The following is a 19,958-nucleotide window of genomic DNA, read 5'->3' as shown; positions in this document are numbered from 1 at the left end:
AATATTAAACTATTATATACAAACTATTAACGCTGTTAATAGTCGACACAAAAAATTGTGTTTTCTTATTAACATATCAATTGAAAATGAAATTAGAACAAATGAAGAAAGTATTTCATTCCCATTGAATGAAGAAGATTGCTTGATACAAAATTTGAATAAATAAACAAATTCGTCCAATAATTTTAGTAATGATGTAATTCAGTTAATTGATGAACCATGTACTAATGGCCAAGAAAAGAACTATCGACAATAAGTATTAGGTGTACAACTTTGCTTCCGCCGTTTTCCTATAGATGGCTTTAACGGTAAGTGGTGGTCGAAATAAATAGATCATAGATGTCGTACAATAAACTTGGGCATCTGTCAACATAACCCCATAGAAACATTAGTCGATTTGTGTCTGCATCATAAAGTTATTCTCGATTGAAAATGTCAGTTTACGAGCCAAATTCTCGTCATTTGCGGGAGGTTTTAATTTTTTGCTTCAATATGAAGAAATCTGCGGCTGAGGCTCATCGAATGTTCTCAAATACTTATGGTGCTCTCAAATACTTATGCTATTAGTGTGAAAGAACGTGTCACGAGTGGTTTCAACGCTTCAAGAACGGTGATTTTGACGTCCAAGGTCATGCTCTGTATTTGGTGGGACCAGCTCGGCGTAGTGTATTATGAACTGTTAAAACCGACTGAAACAATCGCAGGCGATCGGTATCGAACGCAATTGATGCGTTTGAGCCGAGCATTGAAAGACAAACGGCCGCAATACAACATAAAGTGATTTTGCAGCATGACAATGCTCAACCCCATGTTGCGAAAGTGGTCAAGACATACTTGGAAACGTTGAAATGGGAAGTCCTACCCCACCCGTATTCTCCAGACATTGCTTCCTCTGACTATCACTTGTTTCGATCAATGGCACACGGCCTGGCTGACCAGCACTTCCGATCTTATGAAGAAGTAAAAAATTGGATCGATTCGTGGATAACCTCAAAAGATGACCAGTTTTTTCGACGCGGGATTCGTACGCTACCCGAAAGATAGGAGAAAGTAGTGGCCAGCGATGGACAATACTTTGAATATAAATATCATAAATGCATAACCAGTTTTTTACAATAAAGCCTCGAATTTCGGAAAAAAAACGGCGGAAGCAAAGTTGTACACCTAATACATCAAGTGCAACCGAATGTAACAGTAAGCGTAGACATTAATACTGTATATGCTTCGTTTATCAATCGGAATAAAAGAATTTTATAAATTGATTAATCAATTAATGCTTTAAAATTTTTGCAGTGTTAAGTGGATTGTATCTAATATTTATATTTAATATATATAGTATATATAGTATATAATCTATATAGTATGTATAATATATAGTCTATATAGTATATATTTCTATTCTTCAGTATTATTATATTTATATTTATTTTTTAAATATACTTTATGCATATGTTCTATCTTAATCAAATTATCATATTTTTATAGAAAAACATTCGAGAAGACTCAAAAAGAATTAACAGAATTATCAAAAAATGCTTCAAGTGCAAAGACAACAGCAAACACAATATATTTATAATATTAATATTTTTCAACATTTTATTATTATTTTCATTTTTCTGTTATAGTCATATATTTTAATCAAGTTGTCATTGTTATAGGGGAACGTCCGAGAAGCAGCTCTTTAGAAAGCACCCAAGATTATATTAAAGAAACTCAAGACAAGATTAAAATTTTGATATACTATGATTTATTTATCTATGTTTTACATTTTTATACAGATGTAAATATATTCTAAAAAAAAGAATATTAGGATACGTTATTTTTTATATAAAATAAAATTATACTACGAGGACAAGTCAATAAGTTCTTAAAAAATCTGTCAGAGGGCACTCGCAGTGTCATGTCACATTACTTTTTGACGAGTAGCATCTCTCAGCTAATTACTTTCAAATTTTGAGCAGAATTCATCGCATAGTTTCATTAGTAGATTAAAGCGAATAATCTGTATTTTTTGCAAAAAATGGAAAAAAACGAATTTCGTGCAGTGATCAATCTGCATATAAAAAATTTAACACCGAAAGAAATCAAAGAGTTGAATAATGTTAAATAGCACATTTGCACCAGCGTTTGCGATTGTATACAATTGAGTGAATGGATTTAAACATGGTCGTACATCCACATGTGATGCACCTCGTTCGGAACATCCAATTGAGGCTGCTACACCAGAAATCATCGATAAAGTCCACGATATTGTTTTGACTGATCGACAAAAGTGCGCGTTGAGGCCACAAGCACATCACATGGCACAGTGATTTCAATTTTTCACGAACAATTGGGCATGAAAAAGCTGTCGGCAAGAGTGCCGCGTTTGCTCACTGTGGACTATAAGCGCGATCGTGTGATGATTTCAAAACAATGTTTGGAGATGTTTCAAGGTAATCTAGATGAATTTCTGCGTTGATTCATTATTATAGACGAATGGATCTATTACTTCACATCCGAGAAGGAACAGTCAAAACAATGGACTGAACCAGCTCCGAAGAAGGCGAATCGTAAAGTCGGCCGAAAAGATGATGACCACAGTTTTTTGAGATACACGCGATTTAATTCATATTGATTACCTTCCGTCGAAGCAAAACAATCAATGACAATTATTACGCAGCCTTATTGGACCATTTTAACAACATTTTAAAGAAAAAATGTCTCCATTTAGCAAAAAAGAAAGTGCTCTTCCATTAAGACAATGCATGGGTTCACACGTGCCCGGCACCGAAGGCCAAATTCAACGAATTCCGCTACGAATTGATTCTCCATCCAACATATTCGTCACATTTAGCCTCTTGCGACTATTTTCTGTTTCCAAATCTGAAGAAATGGTTTGGAGGAAAGAGATTCATCACCAGAGAGCAGCTCATCGTCGAAACAGAGGTTTATTTTGAAGGATTGGACAAATCATATTATTCGGACGGCTTGAAAAAGTTGGAGAATCGTTGGATCAAGTGTATCAAGCTGAAAGGAGACTATGTTGAGAAATAAAAATGAATCAATAAAAAAAAATGTGTTTTACTATGTTTTTCTAAAAACTTATTGACTTGCCCTCGTATTAATTTACATTTCACACATTACTAGGCAATAGTTGTAGTTTTAAATCGCATTGCTTCTGCAACAGAACAACAAAATGAACTCTTCAAGAGATCACATTAATAGCCTTATATGAGGAAACATTGAACGTCTAAAATACCTGAAAGTATTCATAAGAAAATATAACATTAGATAAGAATATTATATTTCAATATATTTTATTTTTGTTTTTCATTACAAGAGATAATGATACATGCAAGTACGAGACTATAATATGCTTATTAATTTAATATGAGTGCTAATAAAAACAAAAAAATTGATAGATGTACTAACATAATATAAATGCAAATTATGTCTTTTATTAATTATATTTCATTTCTAACTCAAATTAAATACGAAGAATTTTCCTTTGTACTCTCTTCACTTGTAATAAAATATTTCCAAGATTCAAGTGCTCTTTATCTGTATTTTCTTCTGCTTGCGTTCTGATACGATTACGTGCTTCAAGATTTTCTGGAAGTACAGCTCTTTATAAGGCTGCTAATTCACCTTCTTCGTCAATGTCATTCTTTATCCATAAGTTTATAATGAAGTCTTATATTATGTAGTACGGCACAAGCTGTTATTACATTTGATGCCATAATAAGTTTATAATGGAGTACACGAAGACATTTCCATACGTTTTTTAAAACAGACATCCTTTTGACATAATTTCTTGCGGATGTATGGCATTGTGTATATCTTGCTTCTGTATTTCCTTCTGACGCATCTATAATAGGTGCCATCAATTAAGGTTTTGAACCTGCATTGTCTACAATTAATATTATTAATATCATTAAGTTAATAAATATAAATTAGCAGTTACAATACCTAAAAGCCATGTTGATCGATCTTCAGTATCGTATAATCTTATCGTCTCATCCCTTACGGTAGAATATATTTCCATATAATTATGGACACTATTATGGACACTTCCCGGAAATCTGACATTTATTAGGTGTACAATTTTGCTTCCGCCGTTTTTTTTCCGAAATTCGAGGCTTTATTGTAAAAAACTGGTTATACATTTCGAAGTATTGTCCATCGCTGGCCACTACTTTCTCTCATCTTTCGGGTAGCGTACGAATCCCGCGTCGAAAAAATTAGTCATCTTTTGAGGCTATCCACGAATCGATCCAATTTTTTACTTCTTCATAAGACTGGAAGTGCTGGTGTGCCATTGATCGAAACAAGTGATAGTCAGAGGGAGCAACGTCTGGAGAATACGGCGGGAGGGGTAGGACTTCCCATTTCAACGTTTCCAAGTATGTCTTGACCACTTTCGCAACATGGGGTCGAGCATTGTCATGCTGCAAAATCACTTTATCGTGTCTCTCGTTGTATTGCGGCCGTTTGTCTTTCAATGCTCGGCTCAAACATCAATTGCGTTCGATACCGATCGCCTGTGATTGTTTCACTCGGTTTTAACAGTTCATAATACACTATGCCGAACTGGTCCCACCAAATACAGAGCATGACTTGGAGCCGTGAATATTCGGTTTGACCGTCGACGTGGAAGCATGGCCGGGAACTCCCCATGATTTTCTGTGCTTGGGATTATCGTAATGAACTCATTTTTCGTTCCTACTCACAATGCGATGCAGAAATCCCTTCCGTCTTTGCCTTTCAAGCAGCTGTTCACAAGCAAACAAACGCCGTTCAACATCTCTCGGCTTCAATTCGTACGGCACCCAATTTCCTTGCTTCTGAATCATTCCCTTGGCTTTGAGGCGTTTTGAAATGGCTTGTTGAGTCACTCCCAATGATCGTGCCAATTCTTGATTTTGACACGAGTCTTGCTCAAGTATTGCCTCCAATTCTGCATCTTCGAAAATCTTCCATCCATTCCATTCCGCTATGCCGGTCTTCCACATCAAAATCACCGTTCTTGAAGCGTTGAAACCACTGACGACATGTTCTTTCACTAATAGCGGCCTCACCATAAGTATTTGAGAGCATTCGATGAGCCCCAGTCGCAGATTTCTTCATATTGAAGCAAAAAATTAAAACCTCCCGCAAATGACGAGAATTTGGCTCGTAAACTGACATTTTCAATCGAGAATAACTTTATGCAGACATCGACTAATTTTTCTATGGGGTTATCTTGACAGATGCCCAAGTTTATTGTATGACGTCTATGATCTATTTATTTCGACCACCACTTACCGCTAAAGCCATCTATAGGAAAAAACGGCGGAAGCAAAGTTGTACACTTAATATATTTAATATTTCCAAATCATATGACACTATCTAATAAATAATATGATGTATTCAATCTCTGTTTAAACTTATTTATTGTTATAACATTATATTAGATTTCATTGTATTAGATTTCAAAATACTATAAATATTAATTGTTAATCTTACTGCCTGTACGTTAATCGAATGGACCTTTATGGTTTATATATGCTTTCTTACGACTTGATCTCACGATAATAACGTGAGCCTATCATTCCTCGTTTTCCACTTATCAAAAGAAGCTGTAATTTATTTATGTGATTTTCTTTAAGATATTCTGCAATATAAAGGAACAAGAGGAATAAATATAAAAACATAGGTAGTTATGTATTTTATAATATAATTATAAAATATACATATATTAGTTTTGTTAAATTTAATACAATAAAAAATTGTTACTATATAACAAAAACTGCATTGATTGAGGTTTTAGTAGCATTACGGTTTTTTGCTGTAGGTTCCTATTAAAAAAGTATTAGTAATGATTATTTGAGATTTTTGTCGCAACCAGCTATTAGCAGAGCAATAAAAGCAGTAGCAGTAGGCATTATAGAACTGCTTGTCAATGAGTGGATCAAATTTCCACAAATTGTGGAGAAACGAACAGCTTTAAAAGAAAGGTAATAATTTTTTACAATTAAGAAAAGTTATAAAAATACTCTGGTTGTAAAAAGTTATTTTTCTGAAAACACATAATATAATAGATATATAATAATATCAAAATTTAATAAATTCATGTACGACAATCATATATTTAATATTATTTCAATTTCTCATAAATTTTTTATATGGAACAAATTTTTTCATAAGTAAGATTGTTTATTCACTGACTTATATTCTTTTCTTAAAATAATTTCTTATTATTTTAGTAATATTGTATTGATATATTCTTACAGATTTGAACAAGAAAGGAATTTTAGAGGAATGATAGGCTCACGTTATTATCGTGAGATCAAGTCGTAAGAAAGCATATATAAACCATAAAGGTCCATTCGATTAACGTACAGGCAGTAAGATTAACAATTAATATTTATAGTATTTTGAAATCTAACATAATGAAATCTAATATAATGTTATAACAATAAATAAGTTTAAACAGAGATTGAATACATCATATTATTTATTAGATAGTGTCATATGATTTGGAAATATTAAATATATTAAGTGTACAACTTTGCTTCCGCCGTTTTTTCCTATAGATGGCTTTAGCGATAAGTGGTGGTCGAAATAAATAGATCAGAGACGTCATACAATAAACTTGGGCATCTGTCAACATAACCCCATAGAAACATTAGTCGATTTGTGTCTGCATCGTAAAGTTATTCTCGATTGAAAATGTCAATTTACGAGCCAAATTCTCGTCATTTGCGGGAGGTTTTAATTTTTTGCTTCAATATGAAGAAATCTGTGATGGCTGAGGCTCATCGAATGCTCTCAAATACTTATGGTGAGGCCGCTATTAGTGAAAGAACGTGTCGTGAGTGGTTTCAACGCTTCATGAGCGGTGATTTTGACGTCGACGACCGGCATAGTGGTAGAAGAGAGAGGTTTTCGAAAATGAAGAATTGGAGGCATTACTTGAGCAAGACTTGTGTCAAAATCAAGAAGAATTGGCATGATCATTGTGAGTGACTCAACAAGCCATTTCAAAACGCCTCAAAGCCAAGGGATTCAGAAGCAAGGAAATTAGGTGCCGTACGAATTGAAGCCGAGAGATGTTGAACGGCGTTTGTTTGCTTGTGAACAGCTGCTTGAAAGGCAAAGACGGAAAGGATTTCTGCATCGCATTGTGACTGGGGACGGAAAATGGGTTCATGACGATAATCCCAAGCGCAGAAAATCATGGGGAGTTCCCGGCCATGCTTCCACGTCGACGGCCAAACCGAATATTCACGGCTCCAAGGTCATGCTCTGTATTTGGTGGGACCAGCTCGGCTAGTGTATTATGAATTGTTAAAACCGACTGAAACAATCACAGGTGATCGGTATCGAACGCAATTGATGCGTTTGAGCCGAGTATTGAAAGACAAACGGCCGCAATATAACGAGAGACACGATAAAGTGATTTTGCAGCATGACAATGCTCGACCCTATGTTGCGAAAGTGGTCAAGACATACTTGGAAACGTTGGAATGGGAAGTCCTACTCCACCCGCCGTATTCTCCAGACGTTGCTCCCTCTGACTATCACTTGTTTCGATCAATGGCACACGGTCTGGCTGACCAGCATTTCCGGTCTTATGAAGAAGTAAAAAATTAGATCGATTCGTGGATAGCCTCAAAAGATGACCAATTTTTTCGACGCGGGATTCGTACGCTACCCGAAAGATGGGAGAAAGTAGTGGCCAGCGATGGACAATACTTCGAAATGTATAACCAGTTTTTTACAATAAAGCCTCGAATTTCGGAAAAAAAACGGCGGAAGCAAAATTGTACACCTAATAAATTCTAATTTATAATACCAATTGACAGTTGTTATAATCGAATTTAATGCATTTATATACGATATTTCACCAATTTTATGTTAGTAGTTGTATTTATGTCAGAACTACAGATGTTAGTTTAATCTAGAGAGAGAGAGAAAGAGAGAGAGAGAGAGATTTTTAAATTAAAATTATTTTACTCGGAAGCAAATCAAAATTAATTGTTTTAATTATTATTGAATTATTATTTTTATTGAATTTATACGATCTCAGTGAGAAATGACAATAAAATCAATATCGATTCGATGCTGAAATCAAATTGACATCGATTCAATATCTATTCCAATATCTATTGTCATATCTCACTGGCATGTTATTAAAAAAATTTTAATTGAATCGATCTCTAATAAATCAATTCATTCAGCTCCGATTTTTTAGTAAATTGATTTCAATCAATTCGATTCAAGATTGATTCAGAGATCGATTCAATTAATGGAGATTGCACATCCCTAGTTCATGCTCATTAAGATTCCTTTTTTTTGTATACTATTTTATATGGGCGCCCCACGGATCTAATTCTAAGACCAGCTCCCGCCAGGAATAGACCTTGGCTTCTTTTATAGCAATGCGCTGCTTGAAGGACCTTGCGCATTCGCTATAATGTGTTCCTCTTTATGTCTAATCTTGGCTCGCATAAGATAGCCGGACTTGTATGAGGGATTGCCTAGTGAGCGATCTGGTATCCACCAGTACACGGATCTGAAAGATTTAAAACGACTCCGAGGCATGGACGCATTTCATGCGCGTATTATGATATCCTGGAGCCATTCGACTTCCCTCCCTATTTCTTTCGTTGAGTCTCCCTAATTTGATCCAATTGGAGGTTATTAGACAAGTCCGGATCTAGCCTCTTGAGGAATCACCTGTGTTGGCGAAAATCTTTCTCTCATTTGTGTCATACGATCTTAGAGTCAGGGTTGGCAGTTACCAATACCCGCATAATTATGCAGGCGTCGAACTGTTCGACCAGGAGCTCATCTTACACAGTCCATTTCTACACTCTCGCTATTACGGGTTGGCTCCCAATACGTAGCAATGACTCCTCATCGTCTCGGTACCATTCGCTAGTCACGAAACATATATATGGAGCATGTATCCGGCATCTACCAGTACCTTGCTGTCCCTCTGGGAGTCATCTCACGGCACCGCTTAGCGGTTCGTTGACGTTGACTTGCCGAGAAAAGAATAGCATAGGATGCGGCGCATCACGTTCCGAATGTTGCGAGTGTCGCATAAATTATTCTTGTTTTTATTTTGACTTCCCCTTTTCAAATCTAGCAAGAAAGAATAGCCTAATGTCCAATTATATTTATTCTTTGCATGTTTGTCATTGCATTGTTTGATCATGGCGCCTAAGTGATATTTATTTTTATTTTTAATTTTAATTTTAATACCTAATAATATTCTGACTGTTGGATAGGGCTTCTTTCTATTGATTTTAATTATTTATTTATTTACTCTGTTTTATTTTTGTAACTTTTGCTTATTAGCTTTGCTATTTTGTTCTTTTTTCTTTTCTATCCTTTCTTCTCTTTCTCTATCTTTTCTTACATATTATTATACTCTTCCCTTTTTAAACTCCTTTAGCCTTTATTTATTTTATTTCTCTATTCGTGGGGTCCTGACCCCAAAGTTTCTCAAAACTTTATGAAAAGAAGATAAATAATTTTTGTCTCTTGCTATTTTTTTGTAAAGTTGATAATACTTAAGTCAAAAATTATTAAAAACCAATATTCGGCGTTTAGTAATATCTTATTAACTATTTATTAAATCATTGTTAATGTATATTGTCACATCCTGGAGTGTCAACGTGAGCGTTAACTCAGCGAGGTTCTTAAATCTGATTTTACGTCTGAGATGTTTGAGATGAAAGAAAAATAGGAAATTTCTTGAGGGATTCGGCAGAGCGAAACTCAAGAAGTATTAAATTATGAGGGATCCTAGTAACTGAGTCTCATATACTTATTTATTTTAAATTTTGTGCGTGTATACACGATACTTGAGCGGAGGCACCCGTGAATCACTTGCTCGGCTTCTCCGAACAATCGCGGATTACGGGTCATGATTGAGGAGCTAGCACCACCCTTAGTACAGCAGGGTAATTTGAATAGCGAGCAAATTTGGATAATAGTAAGCGTTTGCAAAAATTTAAAAAAAATTTGAGACGCTAATGTTTTATATTTAGGATTAGTAGTTTGGTCATGAGATTCGGACTGTGATATGGTTACGTTAGTGACTAATGATCGACTCAACTTAATCGTAAATCAAAGTCTTTATTCCAAGCGCGTTCAGCTTAACATGACGACTTAACATAACGAGAGCCAGCGGAGAAATGCCGTTCATCTTTTTCGATTTCTTCTTCGATCTAATAGCCGAAGAAAACGATTTGGTTTTCGACTGTTTTAGAAGGCTTCGATATCTCGATTTAAAATATATATAAAATATATATATATATAAAATCTAGTGATTCAGTCTTCGCGAGATAACAGCGGTTGCATCTCATTTCCCTAGCAGATTACAGTATGTGCAATATTACGCTCGATTATCAAATTATTTGGCATATGCTCCGATAGATAAATACGGTTTATTATTATCTGTTTTCGCTGCTGCTGTTTACGCTCATCGATATAACCATCTCGTGTCTTTCTTTGTTGTCCTTTTTTTTTAACTCGAAAGATTGAGCAGGTTTTCGATATTCGCGTGTGTTCTCTCGAGACACGATTCCGAGAACGCGATATTTTTCGGATGAAAATTATATTTTTGCAAAATGCATTTTCAATTGAAATAATGGCAATATATCTGCCACAATAGCAAAAAAGATACTATAGTCAATATTCATGTAGGTTTGAGAAAAGATATCAGTGCATGTGGAAGTCTGTGGAAAATTTTATATTAAGCAAGGTAGAAAATTTCGGTTATTACTGCAGTTTATAAGAATATATTCTGCTTTCTTAAGCTTTTATGAAATCTACGTTAAGTAGAAAATTAATATGTAAACAAGGCCAAATTATGAGTTCGAGTATTTTACCACAAAGTTTGAATTTGTTATAATTTTAATCATTTTTAATGTTATTCAAATTACCCTTTAAGATAAATTTGAGCCCCTCAAAATTGAGCTTCATTAAAATTGTAGAGAAAAATCGGATAATGGCATTACGTCTAAAGATTAATTTTTTATACTTTGGATAAATATTCCTTAAATATATAAGTTTCTCTGCTATATTCAGAGTAATGATAAAATTATTATTCTTTGAGAAATTAAAATTTTTGATATTATTCAAATTACCTTATTGTACCATATAGCACAAGTCACCGCCTCGACCCTTATCATTTGTGGGAGCAGCGGCAGATCGCGCGCGTTGATGAAGAATCCGGATGGTTTGCCAGATAATACACAGAGCTCTTTTGAAACCATCGGAGGTCTACAAATATTCACGAGTCAAAAGAGATGATCCGGTGATATTTCCACATCAGGTTGCGAAGAGCCTGCCCGGCCCGCCTCACGCGGCCTATAATTCGCTTCTGCAAACATTTTGCATTACTAGATTTGGGGCGATCGGAACAAAACAAATTTCAACGTCACGCATTCGAGAGTGCAAACTGCATGCGAGAATTATCGAATGTCCGATATGCTGAAAGATAGTGGTGCTACGTGAGTAAAGGACGAGAATTTGAGAGACCTTGCTCCTTTTTTCTTTGTAGGACAGTTGGGACGATAAAGAGAAGATGTTTCATAAAGCTTAAGCGGTGAGGAACTTTGATAGAGCTTTTGTTTCCCACTCGGATGGTAACCGAGCTAGCGGCGACTGGTGGAGGAAAGCACTCGAAGCAGCATGTAAGCATCCATGAGTGGATTTAATAAGTACGGGGGAGGAAATACACGTTACATGCTACATATGTGCAATATATTTATGTATTGACAATACATGTTACATCCTAAGTTAAAATGGCATTAGAAACAAAGGAAAAAGTGCTATTACACGTCTATACATGTATTTCAAATACATGTTTGCATCCAAAGCTATCTTTACAAAGATATATGTCACAGTCAGAGTGTTCACTTAGTAAACAATGTATTTATTGTAATTTGCTGATAATCAATGTATACATTGACTAATAAGTGTATACATTTATTAAAACATTTTGAATATGATATACATATATACATTTCATAGACCTAGAGACATCAAGTGTTGAGGTTGTGAAGAAAAAGGCAGCACTCTTAGAGCATATAGACATGGAGATAGCATTGTGGTTCAGAATTGTGTTTAAGATGCGTGTGAAAGAGAAAGATATATAAAAAGATGCGTGTAAGAAAGACAGATGTATACAGATGGAACATTTGTTCTTTCTGCGCATGCTTTAAAATGCCGATGATAATTATATTATAATGTAACATACTATATTAACTAAAGTGTCTGTAACGTTGGCACATACGCATAGAGGACGAAAGTTCCATGTGATCTTTCTCTCTCACACGCATTGGACACATAGAAGATATAGGCAATACTCCCTCCATGTTTATATGTTCTAATGCAGCACTTCAGAAATTTCCGAAATGTCCAAGCATACTGCAGTACATGTATAGTTTCTATAAAAATATATTTGGAATAATATGTCTATTACGTCCAGCGGATTCCCCTTTTTTTTTGCGGAATTCATTAAAATAAAGAGACGGCTGCGAATAACGAACAAATTGAGCATTTATAACTTAGAGAAGACTAAAAATTTTCTTTTCCCACATTAAAAATTAAAGCGAAGAATCCAGTACCTTCTGGTAAATGTCGCTCAGAAATAAATTAAAAATCGGTACATGTGCACGGCGGGACCAAAAAGTCAGTCACTGATTCTGTGTCCATGTGGTTAAAATAATAATAAATATGTCATAAGAAGCATAAGACTGACGCCGAGATACTTTTTAACGATCAAGTTGCGGATGATTCTCACGAATCATAAAACCGTGATCATAAAATCTAAGAAGCGACACACGTTCAGAGGTAGCTCTTGGGTGGTCCCATGCCGACGCTGCACATGTGCGCTTCTTCGATGTACTGCATGTGTATTTTTCTCATAAATTTTAAGATCATAAAATTAATGATGACATTTTCACACGCTACAGATTCCGGTCAATATTCTTTTTCACCCTTGACCAATTAGAAAGCAAGACATAGATTTCATCACCTAATTAACGAACCTATCCACCAATCAGTGCGCTATTAATCAGGGCAGATTACTATAAAAACTCCGGTTCCGCGAGATTCAGCGCCTTTTTTCTTAATTTCTCTCTAGGGATAGACATAGTTCCATTCTCTAGGGATCCAAAGTTCTTATTTTCTTAACCGGCCAACACTTTAAAACTAAAAGAGAAGCAGTGCGAGAGAAATTCCATTGACTTCACATACTTGGCTAATGAGACTTAAAGATTTAGAGTTAGTGCTGAAGAAACATCACCAATTTCTGGCCAGAGGACTCTCATCGATGAGCATCTCAGTAAGTATATCTCTATTCTCTGATTCCCCTCGCTTTTTCTTCGAATTTCGTTTTATTATTTTCATTTTGTTTCTTTTTATTATTTATTTATTTTTATTTTATTTTTATTCTTTTTTTTCTTTTTTTCTCCTTTTTAGGTCTCCATGTAAAAGAAAATAAAACATTGTAACCTGCTATAATTTTAATCCCTGTCGCTGTCGCTTCACGATAATTGCTCGCCCCTATCGACTAGTCGCGTAAAAAGTTTGAGATTTTCGCGTCTGCTGGAGTATCGAATATTAATCCAAGAAATCGAAGTCTCTGGAGAAGAAAACGAAGAACTGGCAACCGTATTTGTGATTTAAAAATTTTTCATTTTCCATCATTTTTCGTCTCGAGGGAGAAAGAACAGAAAAAACAAAGAAGAATAGAAGCTCCGATTGTAATCGGTGAGGCTCCGTGCGGAGACGCCGAGCTGGGCTCGTCGAACGAAATAGCGAATCTGTTCTTCAGAATTCTGTCTCTTCTCTTTGTGATCACTTGTTTCTAGCGACTGAAAATACTTTCTCGGCCATTAAGGCCGCTTGACGTGTATCATAAGAGGAAAAAAGACATTCTGAATAACATAACTTTTATTAAATTATATTAATCATATACTTTTCTCATTAACATAATAATAATAGCATAAATGAATTCAAACATAGTATTAGGTGTACAACTTTGCTTCCGCCGTTTTTTCCTATAGATGGCTTTAGCGATAAGTGGTGGTCGAAATAAATAGATCATAGACGTCAAATAATAAACTTGGGCATCTGTCAAGATAACCCCATAGAAATATTAGTCGATTTGTGTCTGCATCGTAAAGTTATTCTCGATTGAAAATGTCAGTTTACGAGCCAAATTCTCGTCATTTGCGGGAGGTTTTAATTTTTTGCTTCAATATGAAGAAATCTGCGGCTGAGGCTCATCGAATGCTCTCAAATACTTATGGTGAGGCCGCTATTAGTGAAAGAACGTGTCGTGAGTGGTTTCAACGCTTCAAAAGCGGTGATTTTGACGTCGAAGACCGGCATAGTGGTGGAAGAGAGAAGGTTTTCGAAAATGAAGAATTGGAGGCATTACTTGAGCAAGACTTGTGTCAAAATCAAGAAGAATTGGCACGATCATTGGGAGTGATTCAACAAGCTATTTCAAAACGCCTCAAAGCCATGGAAATGATTCAGAAGCAAGGAAATTAGGTGCCGTATGAATTGAAGCCGAGAGATGTTGAACGGCGTTTGTTTGCTTGTGAACAGAAGCTGCTTGAAAAGCAAAGACGGAAAGGATTTCTGCATCGCATTGTGACTGGTGACGAAAAATGGATTCATTACGATAATCCCAAGCGCAAAAAATCATGGGGAGTTCCCGTGCCATGCTTCCACGTCGACGGCCAAACCGAATATTCACGGCTCCAAGGTCATGCTCTGTATTTGGTGGGACCAGCTCGGCTAGTGTATTATGAACTGTTAAAACCGACTGAAACAATCACAGGCGATCGGTATCGAACGCAATTGATGCGTTTGAGCCGAGCATTGAAAGACAAACGGCCGCAATACAACGAGAGACACGATAAAGATTTTGCAGCATGACAATGCTCGACCCCATGTTGCGAAAGTGGTCAAGTCATACTTGGAAACGTTGAAATGATAAGTCTTACCCCACCCGCCGTATTCTCCAGACGTTGCTCCCTCTGACTATCACTTGTTTCGATCAATGGCACACGGCCTGGCTGACCAGCACTTCCGGTCTTATGAAGAAGTAAAAAATTGGATCGATTCGTGGATAGCCTCAAAAGATGACCAATTTTTTCGACGCGGGATTCGTACGCTACCCGAAAGATGAGAGACAGTAGTGGCCAGCGATGGACAATACTTCGAAATGTATAACCAGTTTTTTATAATAAAGTCTCGAATTTCGGAAAAAAAACGGCGAAAAAGCAAAATTGTACACTTAATAGTTGATGAGATATAGTTTACGATTTTCCGTACTTTACGTATCACGTTCGTAGAGATGATCTATAAGAATTTAACGTGGTCTTAAAATGCGAAATCAGAATGCTGAAGATCCTATGCTCGATCCTGTTTCTTCTTTTCTTTTTTATAATTTTCTTTTTTTTTAATAAATAACGTTATTAATAAACATATTACTCCAAATATATTTTTAATTACATTATACGTGTACTTCTAGTTTTAAATGAACAACTGTTGGAAGCATTTGGATCAGTAGTGTCTCGGTGCTAACACATAGTGTGAGACATTGCCGTGCTCCTTTACGCGAGCCGTCGAGTTGCGTAATGAATCAATAGGCAAATAAAAAATTATTTCTATATTGTACAATATATAAGGATTTTTCAATTTGTAAACTATTATATTATGTATATATTATATTGATATCATTTTTATTTTATTAATCTCACTTTCTCGACTTTTCGTGCGCTTCATGTATCGCGTTCGTGATAGAAATGGTCCATAAAATCTCGGGCATTAGATGTGAAATCAGAATGCTGAAGAGTATGCTCGATTCTGCTTTTTCTGCTCTTTTTTTTTTTTTTTTTTTTTTTAAATAAATATCGTTATTAATAAACTCTATATTATTCCAAATAATATTACTCCAAATATATTTTTATAAAAGTATAGAAATTATACGTGTATTTCAATGCGGAATTAGTTTCATTTCGGGTCGATTTTGAAATGCTGCTTACTTTTCCCTCACAATTGCTCGACGGCTGAATCGCTGGAGACATGCGCGCAGACATGCATCTCAGGAGCGCAGTAAGGCGTTGCAGTAAGAAACATGCTGCGACTATACCTTCGAGCAAATTATCATTAAAATATTTTTCTTCCTACATAATTGATATTTTCTTAATAATGGTGATTGTATTATATTAATCAGTAAATGCATTTTATGAATGTAATGTACTTTTAAAATATTACTTTATTATTTTTATGATACATTCGGTTTCTTTCAAAGAGCTACTGACCACGCTTTTGTGCCACAGAATGTAATATATAATAGAATTTTACTTTACTGCGCCATACATCTGATCATCTGTTTGTATTACTTTTTAGTAGAATAAACCTGGACAATGCACTTAAAAGACGCATTAATAATAGAACTTTGAAGATAATACATAGAGAATTTTTGCAATAACAAACGTTGTAGCAAAAACTTTCTAATATAAAAGTTATTGTTCATTATAATTATCATATTGTATTATTGTCAATTATATTGTGTATGTATGTGAGTGTGAGTGCGAGTATGTGTGTGTGTGTGTGTGTGTGTAGTGCACGCGCGCGCACACGCATACACACACACACGCGCGCACACACACACACACGCGCGCACACATACACACGCGCGCGCACACACACACACACACGCGCACACACACACACGCGCGCACACACACACACGCGCGCACACACGCACACACACACATATACATGTTAACAGAAAGTTTGATTAATCAAGAAAATTATAATTATGTAGGAAGGAAAGTAATGACAATTTGCTAGAAAGTATGGTCGCATTATTATAGTGTGATCCTCCTGAGATACACATCCGCGCGCGATTCGGCGCGACGACCGTCGAGTGTTGAATGGTAATAAGGGAGAAAAGAAGGCGATACTGCAAAAGTCAGCTCAAAATGTGCAATTATTTCCAAGTACTGAAAAATTTAAACCAGCACTGTAAGAAGAATACCAAATCACTTCAATAGATAAATACAAAATTATTTCTATATTGCACAACATATAAAAAACTTTTTAATTTGTGGACTATAAAATTATATTGACATTATTCTTATAATAATCATCGCACTTTCACGATTTTGTTCATTATCAGAATTTTTATATATTTGAATGATATTTATAAAAGAAACATTTCACAGAAAGCATTGATCGACATCAAACATCATTATTATAAAAAACATGATTTTTCGGATTTATTTTAAAGATAAACAGATTTCATTTACATATAAAAATACTGGTTTTCTATCTATTTGACGCATACTACGTCGAATTATTTTTGCTACAATTGTCGATTTAATACTTTTAGAAATACACATATAATTTCAAAAATTAAATAAAAATATATTGGCCTGTAACATGTGTTTATTAACAATGTCACTTATTAAAAAAAAAAATTATGAAAAAAGAAAAAAGGAATCGATCGTGGGATCTTTAATATTCTGATCTCGCATTCTACGTGCAAGACCATGCTGAGGTCTTGCAAATCATTTCTATGAACGTGATAAAGTTTATGGAAAATCATGGAAATGTCAATATCTTAAATTATTGTGTTTTGAAATTATTTTTGTTATTATACATAAATTAGAGGGATATACAATTAGTATAATTTATTTAAAACTTATACGTTATCTATGATGTTTCTTCTCCCTTATTTATACACATTGAGCGGTCGAAATTGCTAAAAAAGCGCTTTTTGGTCGCTAGAAACAAGCGACCATAGAGAGAAAGACAGACTCTGAAGGATAAACTCGATGTTTCGTTCGATGAACCCAGTCTGACATGCAGATTACAATCAGAGTTTCCATCCTTTTTTTGTTTTTTTTTTCTGTTTCTCTCTATCATACTTCTGTTTCAATAATTCGTTCTTCAAGAATGTATTCTATCAATTCCGATTTCCCATCATCACCGATACAGCAAGAATGCACGACTCCTTTTTTAAGTAATGATTTTATTTTAATATATATTTTTTTATATATAGAAAAAAATGTTATTATTATGGTATTTCCTGTTGATAATATATTGCTGGTTTACATAATGCTGATAATATATTACTGGTTTACATAATGATTCAATCTATTTCTATATTTACGCGCGGGCGATGAAAGAAATGACATTTCCTACTAAGTGGCGTTTTACTCTTCAATATCCGAACTGCGTCAAAAATGTGCTGCATATAACAATTTCAGACTTTGTTCGAAATAAGTAGCTGGCGCCCTATAGAAAATTTCAAAGAACAATACTATATTGATAGAAATGAGCTAAGGGCTTTATAAGAGAACGGAGTCTACGAAAATTTCGTTGTATGCTACGAGTGAAATTGCCGCTTGTTGCTTCAGTATCCGAGCAAGGTCGAAAATCAATCGAAAATAATATATATAAATAATATTGTATAATACATTTCTTGTTTATAAAGACATTATTTATATTGGCAGTACAAATTAGTTCGGTCCGTTTTTTTGTGTTCAAAAAAATTTATTTCAAAACAAAATGAATAAATCAATTGTCCATCAATTGTCCGCTGCCTACTACTTTTTCTCTCAGGCAATTTTCGAATTCCATCTTGAAAATATGACTTGCCTTTGGAGGCGATCCAATTTTGGAGCCAATTATTTTTATTTTTTATTTCAATTTCTGCGAAAGAAGTGAACCGGTGACTTGCTGCATTTTTCGGAACAACCAATAATCAGAAGGAGCAATGTCTGGAGAATACGGCGAATGCGGTAAAACATTCCATTTGAGCGTTTCTAAATATTTTTTTTACGACTTTAGTGACATGAGGCCGAGCGTTGTCATGAAAAAGAATAACTTTATCATGTCTTTGCTCGTATTCCAACCGTTTTTCTCGCAATGCACGGCTCAAACGAATCAATTGTAGCCGATACCGATCGTCCGTAATGGAATCGCCAGGTTTCAGCAGCTCATAGTAAACAAGACCCTTTTGATCCCACCAGACACAGAGCATGATCTTTGAACTATGAATGTTCGGCCAGGCTAGTGTTGATGTTAAAGTCAATGGCAACAATTGACCGGGCTTAGCGTAGTATTTTTTCTTCTTGGGATTGTCATAGAATATCCACTTCTCATCTCCAGTCACAATCCGATGCAAAAAACCTTTTCTCTGTTGTCTTTGAATCAGCTGTTTGCAAATGAAAAATCGCCTTTCAACGTCTCTCGGTTTCAATTCATAAGGCACCTAATTTCTTTGTTTTTGAATCATTCGCTCATCATCATGGCTCTCAATCGTACAGAAATGGCTTGTTGAGTTACTTCCAATGATTCTACAAGCTCCTCTTGCGTTTGACTCTGAGTAGTAATGCCTCTAATTCTTTGTTTTTTCGAATTTTTTTGGCTGTCCAGAGCGAAGCTTGTCTTCAACGCTGAAATTTCTTTTCTTGAAACGTCGAATTCCTTACATGATTTATCAGTTGGAGAAGTCACCATAAACTTCGACAAGCATTCGATGGGCTTCAGCCGCACTTTTCTTCCAATTAAAGCAGAAAATCAAAACCTCCCGTAAATGCTGCTTGGTTAACACAAAATTGGACATTCCAAATACAAGGTAAAAATCAAGGTTTTTATATGAAATTCAAAACGATGTAAACTAAATATTATTAGCAGATGTTTAACCTCTCTGAAACCGCCAAAATCAGCTGTTACTATGAACCATTCACAACAGTTGGAGCTATTTTTAGGGAAACGGACCGAACTAATTTGTACTCCCAATACAAAATTGAAACAACTGATATCATATTATTTTGTTTTATTATTATTTTTCCTCTCAGGAGAAAAAATTTTGACCAGGACGTAAGAAGCTTGTTATGGATCGATAATTCTGATCGTTTCTGCTGATCTAAAGAGGC

This window comes from Atta colombica, unplaced genomic scaffold (genome assembly GCF_001594045.1).
Source record: "Atta colombica isolate Treedump-2 unplaced genomic scaffold, Acol1.0 scaffold54, whole genome shotgun sequence".
NCBI lineage: Eukaryota > Metazoa > Arthropoda > Insecta > Hymenoptera > Formicidae > Atta > Atta colombica.
Note: the sequence above shows the minus strand (reverse complement) of the source record.